Consider the following 26,401-nt stretch of genomic DNA (forward strand, 5'->3'; position numbering starts at 1 on the left):
TTTGAATTATTTTAAAACATGTCACCCAGCTACAGCTATAGTTTTCACCATCTGAACTTTTTATCAGAGTAATATCACACTAGAAGTCATTATACCTTCACAGACACATGCTAATGATGCACAAAAAGCACAGCTGATAATATTTTATATCTTCTTTTTAAGATTGAACTATTTTTAAATGTTCTGGATATGAAATTCATTTGAGTATTTTTTTTTTTTCATTTGAGTATTTTAATGTAATGGGAAATCAAAAACATCCATGGGTGTTTAGTAATAGTTGTGTCTAAAAAATATTTTTGAAGTTTTCATGTTTTATACGCATTTCTGGCTTCTCATTTAGGTGTTAAAGAAAATCTCTATGCATTACTGCCTACTGAAATTTCTTCCCAATCTCTCTTCGTTTTTAGGAAAAAGTAAAATAATTCATTTCACATGCATTGATTTGAGCAATCGATTTAATTAAAGACTAGTATATTTGCTTGACCTCAATTCATTCACAAGAAGAAATCATATTTTAGTATAATATGACAAGCTGCAATTATTGAAGTAGTGTACTAGTCCTAAGTGACAGAAAATAGCCCATAAACTTGATTTACCCCACCTGCAGTATATGTTAAAAAGAACCAAGGAGTTGTGCAGTTGTACAGTGAGCATGTGCCTTAGGCAGAGCTGGCTAAATAACCCTGAGTGACCCATCACCATCCCAGCTTCTCGCCACCTTCACCCATCAGAAGCACACCAGGCAGAGAAGAGAAGTCTGCCTCTCAACCCCATAGGCTTTTACAAGGTCTCATACTTTCTTGGGCCAGGGATGATACTCAGCTATTTGATTTCAAATGACAGCTCAGCAAATGGTGAGTTTAAACCTTCGGCAGCAATCATCAACAGATAAGATGGTCTCAATCAAGTGCCAAAAATATCAACAAAGGGGGTTTCATTACTAAAGAAGAAAACCAAAATATTTAAGGAGATCATACAATTTGGTTGCAGTACAAAAAAACTCTAGACCAGGCAGGTGGAAATTTTTAAATAGTACAAAAAATGTAGTCTTAAAAAGGACGATGAGGGAAAAAAAGGTTTAATCATAGAGGGAATATATGCATCCTGCCGAATAGCACATAGTAGCCAAAAACCTAGGCCTTCTCCCTGATTCCTCCCTTTCCTCTTGTTGCCCTCGTCATCCAAGCCATCACTGACACCTGTCAATTCTACTTCCAAAATAAATGTGATTTCATCTAACTTCACCCACTTCTTTCCAACCCCACTGATGCCATCCCATCCCATCCATTTCTTCCCTAGAGTCTTCTACCTGGCCCCCCCTGACCCTCTCCAGTTCTTTTCTACAGTCCACAAAAATGACTTTCCCAAATGTAAATCACACCCAGCACACTCCTGCTTAAAACCTATTCCCAACTTCAAAAGCTTCCTGAGAAAGAAGTCCTGACTCCCTGTAGAAAAGGTCCCAGCCCCTTCCTGGAGTCTCTGAAGTTCTGCAAAAACTTAGCTGTGGTACATGCTCTCATTTCCTATGCTGCTCCTCCACTGCCCACCATCCTGTCCAGGCCCTCATCTGTTCCACCAACCCGACTTCACTGCTTTCTGCTGATTCCTCCACAGCTCGTACCACATCAGTAATTATTTGTTCACTCAGTTATTGCTTCCTCCACTAGTATATAAATTCCCTGTCTCCAAGAATTTAATGCATGCCTGGCAAACAATAAAATACTGGATAAAAAATGAATAATTCATTGATATTTTTCAAAGTATAGTTCTAAACTAAATGACAAAATGCTTTTCCATATATAGTAATTTAATTAAAAGGTAACTTCCCGAGAAAAAAAAAGTTTAAAGGCATATCTATGTGAAACTTATTAATATTCCATTTTAGAAACATAGTAATAGCTTATACATACACTTACTAGGCTCTTGAAAATATATTAAATGCTTTTTGCACACTGGATAATTTAATCTTCTAAGCAACCTTATGAAATAGGTACTATCATTATCCTCAGTTTAGAGAGGCACAGAGAGATTATGTAAATGCCGAAAGTAAGATTACGTAAAAGCCCAAAGGAAGTAACTGCTAGTAAACAGCAAAGCTACAGGTTGTAGGATTTGATTCAGAGGGTCTAGCTCTGAAGTCTGTGCCCTAAATACAGAAACTGAAGAAACAAATTAATGAGCTTATATAGTTCATATGGTCCTAGATGAGGTCTGTTTAGATATTTGGGGACACTAAACTGAAGACCTTTTTGGTACAAGAGACAGGAAACATTATTTTATTATAGCCAAATTACAAACAATCTTTTTTGTTTGGCAATGTGACTACATCTGATTGTTTTAAATGGAAACAGCTTTAGAGACCATGCAGCCTTGGTCCTTCCTGATGAGCTGTTCTACAGCCTGTGTGTGTGTTGGGGGGGGGTGGCAAAAGGATGGTTATGGCTGGGAAATAAGCAATGATCTGATTGTGATGCTTACCAGTTGAGTTGCTGCTGGCATTTAGTGCTCTGGAGCTAGGGATTGAACAAACTACAATGCACTGGAACAGCAGCTCACAACAAAAAAATGGTCTTCCTCCAAAGTCCAATGACACCCCTATTGAGAAATGATGACTTAACAGATGAGCATCTATTGACTGTGCCTTTGAGCATTCCTCCTCCTTCTTTTGGTTACAACACCTTTCTTTCCCTTGAGGAAAGAATCTCTCCTCCATTCCACAAATCTGGGCAAGCCTGTTAATCAAGGCACCTGGTGGCATCAGTCAAGAGGTTAGATGGTGATTCTTCAAGTTAGGCAAACCAGACTCTGTACTGGGAATCTGAATCTTGAATAGACTGACATAAGGATGGAACTAAGTCCTTCCAAAGACTCTCTGAGTCTAGATCCCTAAGGCCATCCAATGTCACATCCTTAAAAAGGTGTAACTTTCCAGCTCTATTTTTTAAAGATTTTATTGTTAAGTAATCTCTATACCCATCTTGAGGCTCAAACTCCCAACCCTGAGATCGAGAGTCACATGGTCCACTGACTGAGCCAGCCTGGCACCCTTCGGTTCTCTCTTTAATCCTGTTGACTCTCCAGGGGCTTTCCACAAAATCCTTTTTTTTTTTTCTTAAATTAACCACTTTTATTTTTGTGGTTTCAAAAAAAAAAAAAAAAAAGCAACTACAAACTGATATAATCTGATATATACTGACATAACATCTAATACAAACCAGATAGTGAGCTTCAGGCAACAAACCCTTGAAGAAAGAAGAATTTAACTGGTCATTGGGCCAAATCATGGAAAACAATAGGGAAATTTCGTTCGCGTAAGGGTACTGGAAACCAGAAGTCCATGGAAGAAGAAGGTAATAATGCTGACCAACAAGGTACTGCCTATGATCAAGGAACCTACCTCATTATACTCTTCTAGTAAGAATAGCCAGGTGAAAGACTGGATTATCAAAATCAAGTCTGGTGATCTGCAAAAAACCCCACCTCTTCAACCAAGGGGCCAGTTGGTCTTAGTCAATGATATTAGGCTATCTAAAACATAATCAAATGGTAAGTCCAACTCAAGCTGTACTTTCATTTTTTTTTAATTTTTTATTATTATTTATGATAGTCACAGAGAGAGAGAGAGGCAGAGACACAGGCAGAGGGAGAAGCAGGCTCCATGCACCAGGAGCCCGATGTGGGATTCGATCCTGGGTCTCCAGGATCGCGCCCTGGGCCAAAGGCAGGCGCCAAACCGCTGCGCCACCCAGGGATCCCTAAGCTGTACTTTCAGATGTGAATCCTAACTGGAGAAAACTAATACCACTCAAGGCACCTAGAATGCTGTTATGAAGCTAATAGTAAATGCATTTCTCTATTGGGATAACCTGAGGACATGAGAAAGCAGTTCAGTCTCACCACCCTTACAGGTGAGACTACTCAGAGTATGGCATATTACACTGGTCTACCATGCTGAAGTTATGAGGCTGATAGAACCTAGAGACTAAGAAGACACAAATATGCCTTCTATGTATTCCAGATCGTGGGGTGTAAATCTCATGAATATTCAGGGCCTGCCACTTCAGGAAGTTTCTTGTGATCTAATGATCCATGCCATACCAGGATATGCCCTTTAAAATAAGGATAAACAAACTAGTACCAGTAGTCGCCTCCAATGTAGAGACCCTGATAGTTGGGTAATAAGTGCAGGAAACAAACTTGGGTTTTACTGTCCACCTTTTTGCACCTTTTCAAAACATTCGGCTGACATCTCTGGGATTCATGACCATAAATTGCATGAGTTTTAGGGTTTTTTAAAAGACTTTATTTACTTGAGAGAGAAAGAGAGAGAGAGAGAGCAAGTGTAAGTGGGGGAGAGGGGCCAAGAGAAAGGGACAGAATCCCCACTGAGCAATGAGCCCTATGTGGAGCTCAATCCCAGGGTCCTGGGATCATGACCTGAGCCGAATACAGACACTTAAATGACTGAGCTACCCAGGCACCCCAAAACTACATGGGTTTTAGGTCATTTATCTGCTTCTACCTATTTTCTGGCAATGAGAAATATGGGTAGGGCCCAGAGTGAGAACCACTACACAGCTAGATGAAGCTGAAGTGCTCTGCCACTCAGTGCATATGACCCAGTAGATCCAATACTGTTTAAGGTGTATGTGGAAGATCTGGATTCTGGGAAGAGACTTTAGCACGCCTCACTGACCGGACAGATCGTCCAAGCCACAAAGCCGGGTGTGCCCAGCAGTACTCTATCATCATGTGCAAATTACGCCAGCTTGGGCAAAATGCATGAGTGAGGTTTTGGATGCTATCTGTGTATGTCTTGCTTGTTGTGTCATATAATTTTTTTAACTCCCTTCTCTTTCATTTTTCCCTCTCCTACTACTGCATATATAGAGTATATTATTAGTAGATAAATTTTCTGAAGTCTGTAATTCACAGACTATCAACAGAGATGGGAAGAGGAACTGACATTATCCAGAAATCTTGGACCTGAAGCCAGAAGCATTAACCAGGCATTACTTTAGATTATCTCTCTTTTTTAAAGGAGAGCTAAATTATGTTAGTTGGAAATGTTTTAAAAATTCCCTGTATAGAAAGCAGTAGGTCTGAATGTCCTGAGTAACGAACAAGTGCAAATGAGTAGCTATCTGGTTTTTGCCCACTTAGCACCCCTTTCCTGTTCCTTTAATATGAATGCGCCCCACTTTTGCTCTGAAGAACTGCCCTTCTTCCATTCCATATAGTCTTACTAAAACTATGGATCAAGGTGTGCCTCCTTAAGGGTGAGACAGTTACATATGTCTAACAGATGAGGCTAAGAACTAGGAAAGAATTCTATGCAAATAAAATAAAGTTTATGTCTCTTTACCCGACACCACTCATAAACAGCAGACTTTTACTCAATAGAGAGAACAGCTTATGATGATCTCACTTAAGGCAGAGGCTATGTGGTACAACTGAACTTTTGTTTATGAGGTTTCCTTTTTTTCATAAGTATTTAATGAGTATTTTTAAATACACCAAAAAGACAAAATAGCCAAATGAACTCCTATGTACCCATTAACCAGTTCAAGCAAATCACAGATGTCATACCATTTTACTCAAAATACTTTGATTTGTATCTTTTTTCTAAGAACTCAAAAAAAAAAAAAAGAAAGAAACTTAACTACACTATCTTTCATACTCAATAAATCCAGCAATATCTAACAGCCCGTCTATGTTCAAATTTCTTTAAAATTTCCCTTTTGGTTGAGTTGTTTATATTAGGATCCAAAAAGATCCACGTATTGCATATGGGTCAATATTGATATTTCTCCTCTAATCTGTAACAAAATAATGTAAAAATAAGTCTCCCTTAATCTCTAATAATTATCCCTCTTGATTTTAATATTTTCACATCATTTATTCCCTGAAAGAACCAATATTAGAGGCTAGTACAATCTATTGTATTGACTAACAGAATCTTACACACTTATGTGTTAGGCTGATTATGGTGTTAGCATGTTTTGCTATCCCATATGTTGCGTATAAACTGACAGCACGACTCAGAGGGATTTTTTTTTTTTTTTAAGATTCGTGGTCAATGCATTTTTCTAAGAATCTTTCTTTTGTAATTGTGTATGCTTTGAATCAACCCAGAAGGCATATAACTGGTTGTCTCATATACCATAATGTTGAAACTGATCAGTTGTTTCAGGTACTTTTAACCTAATTCATCCTTGAAAAGTTCACCATCAACCCTTTCCTAAATGGTCTTCTGAATTGATGATCATTTTAGATCCATCAGGGGTTGAAAAATAGTGATTTTCTAATTTTATTCATTGCTCCTGCTTTTATTGTAGATAATGCTATCCGTTTTTAATTAAAAAAAAAACTATATGTTGTTACAAAAGACACATCTAAAACATAAATATACAGTGATTCAGAGAGGCTAAAAGACTAGGAAATGAAAAACCTTACAAACCTAACCAAAGGAATCAAATAAACTGAACCAATTCAAATATACTTTGGGACAAAAAGCATTACCAGAGGTAAAGAGGGTCACTTCATAATGACAAAGTGTTCAATTCACCAGGAAGATTAAACAATTCTAAATTTGTATGCTCCAATAATTGGAAATGTAAAACAAACTATAAATCTCAAAATATAACACACAAATTGACATAACTACCAAAAGAAATAATTCCAATCATACTGGGAATTTTCGCACATCCCTCTCAGTAAATCATCATGCAAAAATCCACAAATTATAAGCTCTCCCTCAAAGAACACTCCAAGCTTATTGTTTATGTACACTAGCAGAATGTTCACACCAGCACTGCTCATAGTACACCCAAAGTGAAAAGAACCAAATGCCACTCAAGAGTAGAATGAATAAATTAAATGTGCTATCATTATACAAAGGAATAATGTACAGCAATGAAAATGCAAGACCTACCACTACAGGCATAGAGATGAATTTTCTGAATGAATAATGTTGAGAAAAAGAAACCAACCCAAAAAGAATACATAAGATAGGGCAGCCCCGGTGGCTCAGCGGTTTAGTGCTGCCTTCAGCCCAGGGTGTGATCCTGGAGACCTGGGATGGAGTCCCACATCGGACTCCCTGCATGGAGCCTGCTTCTCCCTCTGCCTGTGTCTCTGCCTCTCTCTCCGTCTCTCTCTCTCATGAATAAACAAACTCTTAAAAAAATACATAAGATATGATTCATTTACATGAAGTCCAAAATCAGGTATAACTAAACTGTAGTGGTTACCCTGAAAAGTCAGGAATCCTATTACCTTTAGAGGAAGAGAAGTAGTAGTATGGGAAAAGTATGTGTAAATGGCAGTCAAAATGCTGGCAATATTCTATTTCTTGATCTGGATACCAGTAACGTGTATTAACATTTTAATAATTTATACAACTGTAAGTCATGTTTGTGCTTTTCTGTATGTGTTACATTCCATTAAAAAAATTATTTAACTTCTATATATACATTTACCATACAGGTATGACTCTAAAGGAAAAAAAGAAAAAATGTTATAGCTTATAAATGCTAACCAACACATACTGTACTTGATGAATACAATAAAAATTTTAAATTATTGGAAGTCTATAAGAATTTTCTATTTTTTAGCTGAATTCTCTGAAGATATTATAACTCTCAGAATTTGCCAGAGATACGATCCTAGCACTTGTTTTCTCATCTTCCTTCCCATCCTCAAATAACAGCTCCATTTTCCCACTACTAGCTCTCAGGAGGAGAAAATCCACAGCCTTCTCTATCTGCCCCCACCTCCCCAAAGCTATGTGCCTACTACTTTACCCTGAGAGGGCTAGTGTCATAAAGAGGAAGAGACATCCAATTCATCACTCAGAGGATAACCCGTGAGAGGTCCAGGTCCAAGCAGACAAAATGACGCCAAGTCCATGCAGCTAAAATAGAATGCATGCCTCATAAAAGGATTCTTCAGATTCATAGTGATTCCAGCTTTTTTCACAAATGCATTAATTTTTTCCCCAGTAATCTGCACCCTTATTAGACAACTGAGATCTAACTATATATCTTTTGATCAATACCAAATTCTTGATCTTGCCCCCAATGTAAATCTTTGACTTTCTTATGAGTCTGCTTAATATGGATGCCCTCACATGGATGTTTATGCCCATAGTCATTTCACTGGAGCAATTAGAGAAATACTGCTTAGCATCTTTTAGAGCATAAGAGAAAGGTGGATGTCAATGACATTATTTCCTTAAAACTCAGGATTTTAACAAGTATTTTGTACACAAACTGTATATAGTAATGTAGTAAAAGCAAATGGCATGGAAAGTTGGAAGGAAATCCCCATTTTCCATTTCTTGTGTTATTTCTCTTTTGGCACTACCCAATCCTAAGGAATCAAAACCATGATTTCACCTTCTCCATATACACAGACTAAAAACAACAAAAGTTCTCAGTCCCCTCACTATATATTTCCAGGAGAAAATAAAATGACCTTCAGAAAATGCCATACAGAAGAGACTAAAGTAATTGTCCTGTGAGGGGCACCTGGGTGGCTCAGTGGTTAAGCATCTGCCTTTGGCTCAGGTCGTAATCCTGGGGTCCTGGGATCGAGTCCTGCATTGGGCTCCCTGCAGGGAGCCTGCTTCTCCCTCTGCCTCTGTCTCTGTCTCTCTGTGTCTCTCATGAAGAAATAAATAAAATCTTAAAAAAAAAAAAAAAAAAGAAAAAATGTCCTGTGAGCAGAGAGAGCTAGCAAATAAAGGATTCCCGTGTGCTTGTTCATGTCTTCATTTCTTGCTATTAAAGGAGATCCTACAGAAGAGGAGGCAGAAGGAAGAGGGATAAAGAAGCAAGGGAATCCAGCCATCAGAGCTAGCAAACATCAGATATTGAAATAGGCTGGTTCAAAATGATGTCAACTTAGGATCCTCTAAGCTCCCTCCCTCTCTTCTCTCATTTATAAACTGCTTGAAAGTTACTCTGCTGCCTGCAAAGTACTACTTAATTAACTCATATCACCATGGCACAAAAATACACCATTGTCTGTGAGGGTTGAGAGTGAGTTGCCAAAATAACATGGCTTGGCTTCAAAATACAGCAGGTGAAGAAGAAGTAATGCTTCAGTGTTAAAAGGCTCCCCATTTTGGTGTTCTTTGGGAAAAGGATACATCCAAAAACTTCATGGAAAAATGTGCTTCACAAAGAATATGGAGTTTACCAAGCACAATTCATGAGAGGTAATGAAGGAAAGAAAAGCATCACAACACTTGAGCAGTATCTGAAGAAAGATGATGAAAAGGAAAGAAATAAGGAGGTAACAGGCTGGGGCAAAGTATCCTAATACATTAAAAACTAACAACACCATTTCCCTTAATATAGATATCCAGTGTTAAGAGCCTGGCAAGGAATAGCCCCTAGACTAGTGGTTCTCAAATTATCTTTCAGAAAACAAAATGGGTTCCCAAAGTTCCATGTTGACACCTGAGCATATAAGCAGCTCTGACTTCAAAGAGTAAACCCTGCATGCCCAGGCAGGAGCACACAGGATGTTCAGTCTACCACGGCACTAGGAGTGACCAGGAATGGCATGAGCCAGCAACTCCAGCCTCTCATTTAGTATTATGTAACATTATTATCCTCTTCTAATTTATGAAATTTTGGGATGGAAAATCCCTTCTATAATTTAACCTGTAATTTTCTGATCTTCCATTAATTAGCATTGCTGTTGAAAGGCACCCTCTATCTCAAAAGGGTTGTCCCATCTAAAGACAACTTAGAATTTAATTGTTTTTAGATATTTCTGAAAAAAATATAAAAGAATCCTTACTCAGCTGACTTGGCAAGGAATCTGGTACCTATGAAGTCTTGTCAGAGACTACAATTGCCACAAATTTTCCTTTAGGAAAAATGTTTTAAAAATTATTTCATTTTAATCATTATTGTTTTCCTTCATGGCAAATAGTAATCTATAAAACCATGTATGCAAATAAGAGTAGCCAGGACTATACTGTGAATAGTTAAAATTTCAGAAGTAGTTATTATAATTTAATTGTGAGTGCTGAAGTAATTACCAAGGTCCCACCATCTTTATCATCTAAACCAGTGCAGTGGGTAAACATCTAGTATAAAGTCACAAAAGTGATAACAATGACAACAGTGACATAGATTTTTTTAAAAATCATTTAGTAAAATTAAACCTTGTATAAAAGTTCAACACACAAAATGAATAGACCTGTGCAAATCATGTATCAAATAAGGGATTAATATCCAGAATATATGAAGAACTCCCACAACTCAATGACGGAGGGAGGGAGGGAGGGAAGGCAGGCAGGCAGGCAGGCAGGTGTCTGGGGCTCAGTGGTTGAGTGTCTGCCTTCAGCTCAGGTCGTGACCCTGGGGTCCTGGAATCGAGTTCCGCATTGGGCGCCCCACAGGGATCCTGCTTCTCCCTCTGCCTGTGTCTCTGCTTCTCTCTGTGTGTCTCTCATGAATAAGTAAATAAAATTAAAAAAAAAAAAAAAGAAAGCCAGCCAGCCCTAGTTTTAAAAAAATGGATAAAGGACTTGAATAGATCTCAAAGATATACAAATGGCCAATAAACACATGAAAAGATACGCATCATCACTAATCATTACAGAAATGCAAATCAAAACCACAATGACATACTATACATTACACCCATTAGGGTGACTTTTATTTAAAAACACAAAAAATACAAAGTGTTTGTGAGAATATAGAAAAATTGGAACCCCTGAGCATTACTGGTTGGGCATAATAAACAGCATAACTGCTGTGGAAACAGTATGATGGATCCTAAAAAATTTAAACACTGAATTACCATATGACCCAGCAATTTCACTTCTACATATATACACAAAAGAATTCAAAGTAGGAATGCAAATGGATATTTGTAAACCCATGTTCATAACAGCATTATTTACAACAGCCAAAAGGTGGAAGTTACACAAATGTCTATCAAGAAATGAATAAATACACAAAATGGATATATACATACAATGGAATAGTATTCAGCCTTAAAAGGAAGGAAATTCTGATACATACATCGATGAGCCTTGAAAACATACTAAGAGAATAAGCCAGACATGAAAGGACAAGTATTACATATCATTTCATTTATAGGAGATACCCAGAGTAGTCAAACTAATAGAAGTACAAAACAGAATGGTAGTTGTGAGGGCCTGAGTGGAGAATTATTATTTAATGGGTATAGTATTTCAGTTTGGGAAGATGAAAAAGTTCTGGAGATGGGTGGTGGTAATGGTTGTACAACTCCGTAAATATACTCAATGCTGCTGAATGGTACATTCAAAAAATAAAATGGCAAATTTCATGTTATGTACACTGCACTACAATTAAAAAAAAAAAAAAGACAGACTTGAGTGTGGCTCTGGGCAAAACAGAGACAGAGCCTGGAGTATGCCCTATGTCCCTGCCATGTCTTTCTCTCCAAGGCCCCCTCCTCAGGACAGTCCTGCACACACTGCTGGTTGTCTACCTGACAGCCCTAACCCTTCTGCTGCTTCTTTGTTAACAGAATCAGTTCATCTAGGAATCTCACAGCCATGAGTCTTGGGGAAGCTGGGAGGTGCCCCAATTCCATGGATGAACATCTTTCCGATGGAGACCAATAAATCAGAAACATTTTCAGTGCCCCTTTATATATATATTTTTAAAGATTTTATTTATTTATTCATGAGTGACACAGAGAGAGAGGCAGAGACACAGGCATAGGGAGAAGCAGGCTCCTTGCAGGGAGCCTGATGTGGGACTCGAATCCCCTGTCATGGGATCATGACCTGAGCCAAAGGCAGATGCTCAACCACTGAGCCACCCAGGCAGCCTAGGGCCCCTTTATATTCTTAAACATTACTGAAGACATTACTGAGAGCCTTTGTTTATGTGGGTTATATTTATCAATATTTACCACATTAGATATTAAACCTGAAAAAATTTAAGACCTAAAAATAGACATACACATTCCATTCGCTGCCAGAGCAATGATATATCATCATATATCATGTAATCTTTGACTCCACTGTACATTAGGGAGGATATGGGAGTGGATAATGCAATTAAGGTCTTAGCATTATTATGAAAATAGTTTTGCCTGTATGATACTCATGAAAGGGAATCAGGGGATACCCAAGGGTTCTTGAGCCACATTTTGAGAATGGCTGGTTGAGGCCAGTCATGGTATTTCCATTTGCCTTTCTACCAACTATAGGAATAGCCAGTGTCATACTACTTGAGATGGAGAGACTTGAGCTTTGGCTGGAAGGTTTTTGATAGTCTTTCTCAATCTAAAACAAATTCACATTTTTTTCATATTAGATACTATAATCTTCATTTGACCCTTAAACTGTCAGTAGTTGCCCTGGGATCCAGCAATAAGTAGCCTGAGAGGACTGGCCAACAGTCCACACAGAACAGAGCAGAAAGTTGGACCTGTGTCCTTTCCTTAGCATAGCTGAGGCCATGTAGTAGCCAACCTACTTTGAATTACGTGGCTTAAGCCACATCTCATTGGGTTTTCTGTTACCTCTAGTCAGACATCCTAAGTGGCACACGTCCTCAGGACCCAGTTTGTGGAGTATGTTCTGATATCACTGTTGTGCACAGTAGCTGGCACGTAGAAACTCAAAAAATATTTGTTGAACAAATGTGTGATACATAAGTGAACAAATCCACTAAGGCAGTTGTAGAGGAGAGGCTAAGATAGATAAAATTTGAACTGATTTTGTGTTGACAGAAGCCCTTGTAGCTCCCAGACTGTCAACACTGCAAAGGTCATTGAAAATCTCACAGTCTCAAAATGGCTGTGGATCATACTTGTCAAGGGCCAAGAACATCAGACATTGCTTTTCTTTAGTGTGTCCCATCTCTAAGCCAGAGGTATGAGAGGTAAGTCTATATGTGCCAAATATGGCCCATAACCAAAGTGGCAACCTGATAAAAAGCATAATTTTTTTTTTCATTTTCCCTGAGCATGAGTCAACTAAAGTTACTTCTCCCATCAAGTAAGTACCAGAGACTTAAGGACTGAATGCTACAGAACAAACTTAATGAAAGAATAAAAAGACAAATTAAATACCTAGCCTCCAATCAATATCATCAACAAGGGTGTGGCACAATGACCTCATCAGAAAATATTTAAAACTACACAGCTAGTTCAGTCAACAGAGCATACCAACTCTTAATCTCAGGATTGTGAGTTCAAGCCTCACACTAGGTGTGGAGCCTACTTTAAAAGAGAGAGAGAGAAAGAGAATATTTTAAACCTCCAGGAGTATAATAAAAAATAAAATTAAGAAATTTATGCCCAACTATGCTTAAGGTTGACAACACACTTCCTTTGTCTTACTAAAAGCCTGATAATAATATTTTTAATTTACTAAAATGTAACGTTTCTTTGCCTCATTATTTTAAGAAAGACTGGTCAATTTGCCCCTGTGTTTGTGAATTTTTTAAACAGTTACAATAAAATACTGTTTCCACATAAAGTACTTAAGAAAGAAATGATATATTCCCCCCTAAAAATAATGAGGTTTTAAGAAAAGTTCCACTAGGAGGAGCTGGCTTTTTCTCTGTTGAATCAACAGCGTTTCTCCTCGGAGATAGTCTAATCAAAAACACAGACATGAAATTTGCAGATAATCTCATACAAACCTCAATCATAAACAAAATCTAGGCCTAAAGAACCATAGGAGGAAACTATAATTCAGGTGCAGAGTGAATACAATCTTCAGATGACTTTGCAAAGAATTAAGAAAATTTAATCTAGCAGAGAACTATGTCTAAAGATTTATGGAGCTCCATTCTCCAGCCCACATCCCCAGTCATGTGAAGAAAAAAGCTGGTCTTTGGACCTCACTTCCAAGGAGAAGCATCCCTCTGTGACAGTGCTTGCTTTGGGAGCCACTAAGACAGAGCCGCCTGACCCTGTTCTCCAACAGAGCACTGAAGAGCAACCACTGGGACTCAAAAAATACGTCTTCCCACATACATTCTGTTAGAAATAGTGGTTACTTACTTTGCTTGCATTCTTGTCCTTAATTGTCTTATCTTGGAGTAAGACTGTGACTTTTGGTGGGACCAAAAGTTTGAAAAAATGGGCTGAGGAGCACATTAGATATTAAAATATCAGAAATCTTACCTTTGTCACTGGTGCCTTGGCTCCAACTTATTTCTGCCTCTTGCCACCCTTGGTTCTACCCATAATTTATTACTAAATAAACAAAAACAAAAAATCCCACACATTTATTGGGAGCCTACTTTATGACAGAAACTCTCAAAAACACTGCAAGTAAAAAGATGGGAGTGTGTTGCTTACTCTCAAAGCAACCTGTGATTAATGAGAAAATCAGGATCTATAAACAGAAAAAACACAATCCCTTGTGGGAAGGGCTAGGAAAAAGAAAACACAAGGTGCCACAGGGAGCATTAAGAAGGGGCACCTCACCCAGCACAGGAGTGTCAGACACTTCCAGAGAGAAAGGATATCTAACCTAAGCAAAAGCATGAAGTATGAGGAGGAGTGAGCCAGGCAAAAACATAAAAACCAAACTCAGGAAGAGTTAAGCTATGCTTTGATCAATGTTTCTCAAACTTGAAGAAAAACTCCTGAAGGCTCTCAGAACCATCTAAAACCATTTTTAATAAAGGATTTTAGTTATTTATTCGTGAGAGACACTCAGAGAGAGAGAGGCAGAGACACAGACAGAGGCAGAAGCAGGCTCCCTGTAGGGAGCCCAGTGTGGGACTCGATCCCAGGACCCCGGGATCATGCCCTGAACCAAAGGCAGACGCTCAACCGCTGAGCCACCCATTTTTATCCTGTTAAATACTATCAAGTATAAAATCAGTAAAACCATTATACTTAGAATTCTTAAACATCTACAAAATTTTTACACAAATACCAGCAAATCTACAAACTGAGTAAAATTTCAATCAACAAAATGAATTCAATGTGATCACTGACATAGGTTACTGAATCTCACTTGGACAGGTCATGTAAACTTGGCACTGACTACCAAAAGCTACCAGCAGTTTCTTTCATTTGCTACCATATACAGGGATGGCTAAATGTGCACTTTTCTCTTTTTTGAATTACGTGAAACAGGAATCTTTCACCCAGCTCAAATATATGATTTACATTTTCACCCATGTTCATTTTTCAATATCTAAAAGTATGGCTACCTGGCACCAATACAAACACAACTGCAGGCACTGACATCTTAAAACTAAATATAGTTCAAATTGTGGGCATTAAGGTGTTTGGAAACAACTGAATTTTTAAATTACCATCAAAATGAAAAATAAAAGGTGAAATCTTTGTAGAGAACCACAGAATCCTAATAAATCCTACCTGCTTAATCTTACTCATCTTTTTGGGGCTGTAAGCCTCAGAAGGAAGTTTAAATAACTGTATGCTATGGGTCTCACTGAACTCACACACAAAAAAAGCATTTTTGTGGTTAACGTTTAGTACTATGTAAAACCAAATATCTCACTTTATTTCCTTTAAACCCTCAGCCCATATGATTTCCAGTTAAGATGGCACAGTAAATTCACTTTGATGGAACCTCTCTACTCCAAACATACAGCAATGAGAGGGGAAACATAAGAAGAAAAAATCAAAAAGATGTAGGCAAGCCCAAAAATAATATAAACATTTCTGTGAAACAGATTGGGGCAGAAACTCAAGAGGGAAGCCCTCAAAGTTAAAGCTTTGAGCCTCTTAAGCTCAGGATCCAGGAACCAAAACTGGAAGTATGAGTCCTACAAAGTTTTGAGGCTAAACATAATCCACAAAAGACAGAGTTAGCACAGTCAATGTGATAACTGGAGGAGGCCCCCCATTCCAGAAAGCAGGTTGGCAGCTCCTTGTCTCATATAGAGCTGTGGCATAGGGAGGAAGGAGGACACAGGCCAGCTAGCGACCAGTAACTCTATGAGACCATCTGTGATTGCCCAAGTATAAACTACCCCAAGGTTCTAGACTGGGGCTCTGTGTAAGCCACACAAGACAGTTCCAAAATGGCTATAAGGAATGAGCAAAGAGGAAGAGGGGTGGAAATGAAAACAATACAAAACAGATCTCATTTAAAACATGCCATTGAAAAAAAATAAAAAAATAAAAATAAAAATAAAAATAAATAAAAAAAATAAAGCATGCCATTCAACCAAAGTCTAAAATAAAATGCATGAAGAAATCTAATGCCAATAAAGGAAACTAACAAAATCCGTCATCAGACCACTAATTCACTTCAGATGAAATTAATATTATAAAACAGTCCAACAAAATAAGCATAAAGATGCTTTTAAGAAGCTAATTGAAAAAAAATTAAAAATAGTAAAATAGAAAGGCAGAATTAAAACAATGGACAATTAAAAAAAAGAATAAATTAGAAATTATGTGAAGAATATAGTTATTAAAGTTTAAAACAGCACACCAGATACATCGGACTAGATAGAACTGAAGAAAGAACTGGTAAATCTAAGATAATACTAAGGGACTACTCAGAATGCAGCCCATTCTGGGGGGAAAAAAAGAAAAGCATTTAAGAAACCTGAGAGATACCTTCAAGAACATCTGGGAGGTGAACAGAATGGGAGAGAAGCAATATTTAGAGATAAAAGCTAAGAATGTTTAAGAAATACTGTAGTTCTCAGATTAAAAGTACATTCTGGGAACACCTGGGTGGCTCAGTCAGTTAAGTATCCGATTCTTGAACTCAGCTCAGGTCTTGATCTCAGGGTCATGAATTCAAGCCCTGTGATGGGTTCCATGCCCAGCATGGAGCCTACTTTAAAAAAAAAAAAAAAGTACATTCTGAATACTGAGAAAGATAATGTTAAAAAACAAGCAGATAACTAAATAAATCCATAAACAAATCTAAACAAAGTATTAATTATAAAAAGAAAATCTTCAAAGCTGTAAGAGTGTCCTGAACATCCATTGGATCAGCTGGGTTGCAAATGTCAAGAGGCAGGCTGCTAGCACTACAGCCAGGACCAGCTAAGCTCACTGATACCTGGCAGCATGGGGAGACAACAGGAATCAGCAGCAGCTCCAACAGGCACACCCAGCAAATATAGAGTTTGACAAGCATTTGCCTCTTCCTTAGCAGATGGTAAATACAAGGTGAACCAACTGTCTCACTTCAGAGACAATCCCAATAAACTTACTGAGAAAACAGACCCCTAAATGTTTTTGACAACTTCTGGCAACAAGAGATTTGTCTTGCTGGGAATGGATACTCAGTCTAGATTTAAATTTCCTTGCCCACTATACTTCTGCCAGGAGCACCAAATGTAGACTTTACTGGATGTCTTCTTCACCATCATGATATCGCAACCAACTCTGAACCAACGAATTCAACATACAGCAAAAGAAGGGAAGCAAAGGGCTGATGCCAACCAGGTTCACTGTCAGCTATAGTTATTACTGGCTGCTGTTCAAATCCAAATGTTTTTCATCTATATTCCTTCATCATTTACAAATTTCTCTCCCACATATTTATTTTATTCTACTCCATCTTCCCTGAAGCTAAAGGAAAAGGAAAACATAAAAAAACAAAAATGATAGCCTGACTTATCTGAAAAGGACCTTGATTTGCAGGTTCACTGGTGATTTATATTAAAAAAGAATAGTCACAGAAAACTGGCAACACAATACACATCACAACTGTTTAGATAAAAACTAGAACCACAAAAAAATTTTAAAAGATTTTAACTATTTGAGAGAGAGAGAGAGGGAGTGCGTGCAAGCACTGAAGGGAGCACAAGTGGGGGAAGGGGCAGAGGAAGAGAATATCTAAGCAGACTCCTGCTGAGCAGAGAGCCTGAAGTGGGACTCTATCTCACAACCCATGACATCAGGCCCTGAAATTAAACCAAGAGTCAGACATTAACTAATGACTGAACCACCCAGGTGCCCCAAGCCACAAATTTTTTTAAAAAGTTATTAGTAAGCCCCTCAGTTAGGTTCCCCTGGGAAGCAAAGTTCAAGTAGCTTTAGAGAAGGTAAAAACCTGAATTCACCTCATTTCCAGACAAACAACAGCAACAACAACAAAAGACCTCTCACCAAAAGCACCCATATGTTGCTATCCAAGCAATGCACCTGGTAATGACCTATAGGATCAATAGGAACACAGGCTCTAGAACTACCCACTGTGGTCTCAGAACCTCTCTAAAAACTATGCTATGCTATGGAACAAGAGCACCACCTACTGAAATAGTTACAAGGGAGAAGTTAGTCCATTTATCTCTACCCAACTGTTTACTTTGGCTTCAAAAAATACGACTATGGAGGCATGGACTTCAAATCATTTCAACCTAACTGGCTGTCTTTTTCTCTTTTAAAACTAGGCCCTTGACAAGACCTTCTAAAAAAGAAACAGCATGCCTTCTCCTTGTTCCCCCCATTTTTGCTTTAATAACCATGGCAAACCAAATCTTCCTAGTACAATGTCTTCCTCCCTCCTATGCAGCTTCAGTTATCTTACTGAATACTGTTACTTCTAGATCTCTTCCCCTACCTGTTTTCCATGGGCTGAGAAAAGTCCAGGGGAGAAGCTGTAGTCATTCTAACAGGTCTGGGAAAGATATATATAAAGTCATTCAGTCAAGTTTTTCATTTTAAGCCCAACTGGGGAATTATGCTTTTTCAACTCACTTAAAGATAGTTATAATATAGTCCTCCTGCCCAATCTGAATGAATTTAAGAGGAACATAAAGGTTCTACACCAGCAAAGCTGGAGGCTAAATGATCAATTAGTAAATCAGAAAATGGTATGTAGGGAAAGACAATTTACGGGATAAGTAACAATTAGGACAGAGTGGACTGTTTCTGCTAGCCTCTATACATACAGAATACAACTAAAGCCATGGCAAAAACAGGGTTCTTTCTAGAGCCCTTCATGGCTTTTGTGAAGCACCAAGGTATTGCCAAAAACCCCAATATAGACTCATTTGAGCAATTCATATAAATTCTAGCCTGTGTGTCATTTAGTTTTGTTATATTTTACCGGTCTGCTGGGGGCACTCTATTATGAGCTATCACATGTGTAATCGCTACTATGCTTTACTTGTGATTAAAAAAAAAAAAAAGCAGCTTGTGCTTATTCCCAATCATGTTGCATACCCGTTCATCAAGAGTACTAGTCCAAAGCTTCCATTATAGCCAGAGCACTCACATGAAAATAGAGAAAAGATCCTCTAATATTTTTAGATCCTCTTAAAAAAAAAAGAAAAAAGCAAAGAAAGTATTTCAGAATAACAAACCATCCTTTAAACTTAGCTTCATGACAAACTCATTTACCATCTTTTAGTTTGCTAAGATCAGATAGAAAATAATCTTGTCACGAGACAGAACAGAGCAGGCAGTTCTATGGCACTGGTTCTGTAGCACTTGGGTTCAAATTCTATGCAGAGCACAATCAAGAAATAACACATACTCTCCAAAATACCAGTTATCTGATGCCTATAAAAGTACAGATTTCTTCGTTTGTAAATCATAGAAACTTCAAAACAAAATAAATGTGCCTGTATTCTATTTCAATTAGCTCACAAGAGGAAAAAAAAAAAAAACACTTAGAAAAATTCCAATCACAGTTCTCTAGCGCATAAATGGCTACAGCTAAATGCAGTCTGTACTACACTGTTTGTTTGCTAAGGCCTCATGGCAAGGGGCAACAGAGGCAGTGTCACAGGAAGGGTATATCCCATTGAATGTGAAAACCTCAGGGAAGAGACTTGTTGAAAAAGAATGAAGTTATACACAGACAAAAATTCTAATATAAAGAGCAACTGACTATATGACATCAATAAAGCAGGAAAAAAGAAACAACAACCTGGGATTCATAGCCCCATAGATTTTTTTAAAGTGTGATACTGGGTTTTAGTTTTCTAATACAGAAGATCATAATGTTAGAATATACTAACATGGGTCTAGCAAAAATTTAGCAAGCCTGCCAGGTTTTTTTTTTTTTTTTTTTTTTTTTAATTCATGAGAGACGATGGGCGGGGGGAGGAGGGGCAGGCAGAGGCAGAGACACACGCAGAGGGAGAAGCAGGCTCCGTGCAGGGAGCCTGATGTGGGACTCGATCCCGGGACCCCAGGATCACACCCTGGGCCCAAGGCAGCGCTAAACTGCTGAGCCACTCGGGCTGCCCAAGCCTGCCAGGTTTGACCCAGTTGGAGTCCTTATTAGAATTTCTGGTGTACTAGACATTTGCAGTTACCTCTCCAGCACCCATTTTTCTGCCTTCATCCTTCCTAATTAAGACTTGAATCTTTCTAGCCAGCAGATTTTGGTGAGACACAAATGGGCTCTGTTTGGGTTAAAGCAGTGATTCTTACTCAGGGACAATCTTGACACACAGGAGACCTCTGACAAACAGGGGACCACTGACATTGTTTGATGACATTTTTAGTTGATATGACTAGGAGGAGACAGTGGTACTTGTATCCAGTAGGGAGAGGCCAGAGATGCAACTACATATCCTACAACAATCAATTATCTGGCCCAAAATGTTACTCCCTCACCCATGCTAGAATACTCTATCATCTCCAAGAGTTACTGGAAAAACACTGCTCACCAGGAGTCTAACGAAGAAGGAAATAAGTGCTCTAGTCACTGCTGGAAACCAACTCACAACCACAAAGAAGTCAGCCTTAGGATGAAGTGCAGAAGGCAAACAAGTGATGACTTCTTGCCATAAGAGCTCTTAAAAAGATGCACCACTTTTGCTTTTTTCCTGATCACTGTATGACCTTTTCATGCTATAGCACATGAAGTAAATCACTATAAGATAGTATTTCAACACAGCTTCAGATAAAGAACGGCAACTTCTTATTAAGAATATCCTATGGGGGGCATCTGGGTGGCTCAGTGGGTTAAGTGTCTGCCTTCAGCTCAGGTCATGACCCCAGGGTCCTGGAATTGAGCCCCACATCAGGCTCCCTGCTTCACAGGGAGCCTGCTTCTCCTTCTCTCTCTGGCAAATAAATAAGTACAATCTTAAAAAAAAAAAAAAAAAAAAGAGAGAGAGAGAATATCATATAGAACAAAAAGGCTTAAAAATTGGTTCATTTATGCTACCACTGGAGCACCTGGGTGGCTCAGTTGGTTAAATGTCTGCCTTTGGCCAGATCATGATCTTAGGTTCTTGGGATCGAGCCCCACATTGGGCTCCTTGTTCAGTGGTGTGTCTGCTTTTGCTTCTCCCTCTGCCCTCTGCCCTCTGCCCCTCCTCCTGCTCAGACGCACACGGTCGCACTCTCTCTCTCAAATAAATAAATAAAATCTTTTAAAAAAAATAATGTCATCTCATCTGAGGTAGGCTAAACAGTGGCTCCCAAAATATGTCCATGTCCTAAGCCCCACAGCCTGTGATTATTACATTTAAGGATATAAGAACTATAGGTAGAAATCAATGATCCAGCCCAACCCTCTCACTTCACAGAAGAGTTTAACAGGGGGCAGAGAGATGAAATACCTTCCTTCGACTATCCATTTGGTTAGAGTCCCAGCAAGAACAGAATCCAGGTCTCCTAGCACTAAGATTTACCTAAGATTATAAAAAGAAATTGAAGAAAAATATGATGACTAAAGAGGGAGAAAGCAGCAGACATTTTAACTGTTTTGAGAAACGAAGTAATATAGGTATTCTTTAGTTTCGAAAAGGGAAGGATGGTGAATGAGTTAATAAATGCCAGTAGGTAAAGGACACATTGGCAAAAGGCTACCCCACATACACTTATTTTGCACTCAAGATCAAACATTGGTTTTCCATCTTTGTATGTCTTACATCCCAGAGTCTTCAAGATTTCAATTCTATAGGAATCAATCTAAGTTGTAGAACAAAAACCCACACAACTAACTTGAGTCAAATAGGGAGGGGGGTGTTCTGAAAAGGCTACAATAAGAGATGTCATGGATACTCAAGGAAAGAAAACAAAGTTAGCTGGACCAAGTGGAAACTGGGACTAGAAGCTCCTGCCACCATTTCTCATGGGTCACAGTCAGCTCCTCTCTGTAGATTACCTTCCTGTACTGACTCATGGCTTTTTCATTCCCACTGGGTGGCACATGGTTTAAGTTATGTACGTTTATGGGATAGTTCTGGTCCTGGTCACAACTCATTATGATCTTTCAGCCCAAGGATTCCCCATCATCTAATTAACTCAGTATCTCAAGATCCCCATCCTCAGGGAAGAAAATCCAATGGGCTCAATTTAGCCATTGGAATCTCTGGACTGGTTTTAACTAAATCAGTTGCTCAACCGGCAAATATTGGTGATCAAAGGGTAGTAAGCTCTGAGCAGATTCTTCAAAAAGGGGTGCAGCAAGAAGAAACTGATTAGCATGTGCATTTAGGTACCCAAGAATTATATAGCTCTGTTACATAAGGCTACACAGGAAAAACATGTCATTTCTGTATTTGAGATCTGTTTAAGAAGTGACCATAACCTGTAAGCAGAGAACAGAAACTATTTTTAAATTTTCTTCTAGCTCTATGGTGCTAGATAAAACCTTACTACTTATTAGGGCTATGTTACCAGAGTTTATCATTTGTCCAGGAGTATCTCCAATTAACAGATCATCAAGGAAATCTCAGGAAATAAAAGAATATATCTCTTCTACACAATACGGTCACTGACATACCATTATTCAGAGAAAGAAAGGGTAAAAAGGAATAAAAGGAAGGTATCAGCAGTCCTTACATAAGTAGAAGTTCTCTGAACTATATCACAAAGTACATGTAGTTCAACAGTTCAGCATAAGAATGGAATTAGAAGAGAACTTTGTCCTTAAGTAATTTAAAAATAAAAGCAAAAGTCTCACAGAGTTTGAGAAGAGTGGAAGATGAGCAGGTGGAGTACAGAGGACTTTTATGACAGTGAAATCAATCTGTATGATACTATCATGGTAGAAACATGTCATTAAACATTTGTCTAAACCCAAAGAGTACCACCTCAAGAGTAAATCAAATGATGTACTTTGGATGGTTATGATGTATCCATGTAGGTTCATCAATTGTAAAAAATGTATTACTCTAGTACAGGATGGTGACAGTGGAAAAAACTGTACATGTGAAGGGAAATGGGATATATAGAAACTCTGTGCTTCCTGCTTATTTTGGCTGTAAACCTAGGCCCACCCACCCACACCTAACCATAAAACGATAAGGCTATTTAAAAAGGCTATAATGGGAGGAACAACTTTGGACCTACAAAATTCAAAACTACTCTAGATTCTGTGGGCATAAGGAACAGAAAATATTAGGAGCAGAGTGAGAAAGGCAAGAATGGATCTCAAATATATCTGGCAGCAACCACAGCCCTCACATCTTATATAATAAAATTAATCAGTTTTCTGAGCTCCAATTTCAAACAGCCAGATACTTGGTTTATCCAATAGGATAATTCCTGTTGGTTGCACTATGAGGTATTATCTGTTTCCAAGTCTAGTATGTGAACTCCTCAACCACCAGAAAATTAAACACAAAAACTTTTATTGGTTCTCCCTCTAACTCTCCCTGCAAGACAATACGCATTTCCAATGTCAACTAAAAATTTCATAGGGGCGGTCTCTCACATCTAACATGAAGTTTTTTTGTAACTAAGTTTGTGTGTTCTTAAGTTCTCATCTTGACATGACTACAGGATATGCTAACAGTACCATATGGACTCTGGCATTATTAATTCCATGGGCCGACTTTTCCTTAAACCTTTCCTCTAACAGACGCTCCTCCTCCTGTCATCAGGAGCCTGGTCTTTCTCTTATCCTCCCTGCATCATCTTCAAGATGACTCATTTAGAGGCAAGGAAATCTTAAGTAACAGCTTGATTATGTATGTATGTACCTAGCCTAAGTCTTAATAAAGTACTACCGCTCATTCTTTGTTATGTCCCAAGAACAGTATTTGGTCTGGCCATCTTCAAAAAGTTTAATTACATCCACTTGGGTGGGATTTAAAAAAATAATAATAATACGTGAAAGAAATACAATGAGTTTATTTTGCCTACTAACTGGCAGGAAAGATCTTGACAAATGTCCACTAGCTTAAAAAGCACAATTGTAACATTTGGTTAATTAAAGTTAAATTTTGAGAATAAACTAGCCTACACATAATTTTGTTTATATTTTCCTCTTTGTTTCTATGCTTCTTTCCCTATAGTATAGATTTCCTCCTTTAAGTATTTGGGAAGATCCAATGAAAGTACAAAATGTTTACATGGTATTTCCTGGGTTTTACCCTTTATTTTCATTGGAAAAAGAAATTTACCACACCACACTTTTATTCATCTAAAACATTTCCCAAGCACCAGTTCTGAAAGATATTTACAGGGAATCCACAATCAAGAAGTTCAGGAGTCAACTGAGGGTTCTAATTCTATGCTATAACCTTTCTAGAGGCATCTCAGTGCACCATAACTTGTTAAGTCAGAAGTCCAGCATTTACATGTCATTCAACAAACATTAAGTATATATTGTGTGCTAGGCACTGTGCCAGAAATTAGTGATGAAATCTCAATCCCAGGCACAGCCCTTTGCCTCAAAGACTCTGAATTCCAAGTTGTGGGATCAAATGAGTTGACAGGAACCAGGCATTTCTTTTAATGAAGTAAAAGACGGAAAATAAAATACTATAGTTTGTCAACCATAGAAAGAGCAAGTATATTTGAAGCTTTTATCTAAAATAACATACATGTGTGCTCAAGACAGGATATAATGTATATCTCTTATCATGAACATAAATCAAAAAGTCTTTAAAAACTGCCAATGGCAGAAGAAATATATTACAGAAGAAATGATAATAGAACGAGTGATATAAAAGAGTAAGTACAGGATACTATGGGGACATCAAAGAGTATTCCCAAAATGTATTTGATCCTAAACACATTATCAACTCACACTTGTTAAAAACCTATAGAAGAGAGGGAGGACTTCCAGCATGACAATGTAAGGATTTCTGCTCATCTACTCTCCAGCAAAACTAGTGAAAATTATTATTTTTTGGGGGGGGGGGGTGAAAATTATTAAGACAACACCTACTTCTAGAAATGGTCCCAGAGGCAAACAGCAAATGAAAAAAAAAAAACCTATTCAAGAAAATTTATGCAAATTTGATAAGAAAGAGTCTGTGGCATTTGAACCAAGAACACTTCCTACCTTATCTCCTCTCAGCTCAGCAAGAGTACTCCACAGTACTGCAACAGCTAAAACAGCCCTCTCTCCCACAAGCTACTAGCCAAAGGGGCTTTCTTCCCAGGAGGAGCAGGACTGCTTCCAACAGCCTGTTGCTGAGGCTAAGCTCAAAGGAATATGACTGACAGGTGGAGGCTCCCTTCTTCCACCCAGACTGCACTATGGAATGAAAACTCTAACTTGGGTATGTCACATAGAGAATAATGAGGCCCTGAACACTCAGACCCAGTGGTTCCACACCAGGAGTGGCAGCCGAGTACACCACAAGCTGCTGCACCTCCACCAAGTATTCACCAACTAGAGCAAGAATGTCACTCAGAGGGAAGCTTTTCATTGCCACCACCCCAGGTCTAGAGCCCCGGCTCAGAGACTTTGCCAGAAGGAGGAAACAGGCCATAAGATAGTTTCTAACCTCTACCCAAACTTACTTCATTTGCAACAAAGTGTGGAGAAATTCAAGCCTAAGTATGCTCTTAACAACAGTAAAGATTGTGTTGAAAGGCAACTGGGAGGAAATTCAAGATGCATGCTAAACTGCAAGCCGCTAGGTTGCAGAAGAGAACTGGAAATAAGTTGACAGAAGCCTTCCTCAGGTTGGAACAAATATCAAACACTGACCTCAGAAATAATTCCTTCAAGAAGACATAATTTGGCCATTCATTTACAGACCAATTTATATCTCAGAGCATTATTAAAAATAATAGAGTAAGTATCCAGCAATCAGTAGAGCTCAACAGTTCGATATGGCCAGAGAAAGAGTTAAGGAAAACCCTACCAGTATCACTGTCATCCCAAGGTGACCATGGGCATACCCAAAGCTTCTGAGGAGCTACATCAGAGGGTTAGCAGTGTCAGAAGGGAAATAGACTAGCCAGTTAATGAAGAAATAAGCAAGGAAATAATATAACAAGACCTGAAAGGAGGCGGTAGAGGACAACCAGTGCCCAAGGCTGCTACAGTATATTATGTGAAATGTCTAATTTCTAACAAAAAAAAATTTACAAGGAGGAATGCAAACAAATAAGAAAATATGATCCATATACCAGGGGAAAAAGCAAGCAACAGAAAATGACTGTGAGAACAATCAGATGTTGAATTTATCAGAAAATGATTTCAAAATAGCAATTATGAACATATTCTCATAACCACAGAAAACCATAATCAAAAATG

At 38.3% G+C, this 26,401-nt stretch overlaps 1 protein-coding gene across 3 annotated transcripts in view; it reads right to left on the reverse strand.

The window, feature by feature from the left end:
* The window catches only part of FANCC (FA complementation group C), a 272,604-nt gene that overhangs the window by 180,463 nt on the left and 65,740 nt on the right, over positions 1 to 26,401 (reverse strand). The window lies entirely within an intron of this gene.

Source organism: Vulpes vulpes, chromosome 1, assembly GCF_048418805.1.
Source record: "Vulpes vulpes isolate BD-2025 chromosome 1, VulVul3, whole genome shotgun sequence".
In the NCBI taxonomy this organism is placed as follows: Eukaryota; Metazoa; Chordata; class Mammalia; order Carnivora; family Canidae; genus Vulpes; species Vulpes vulpes.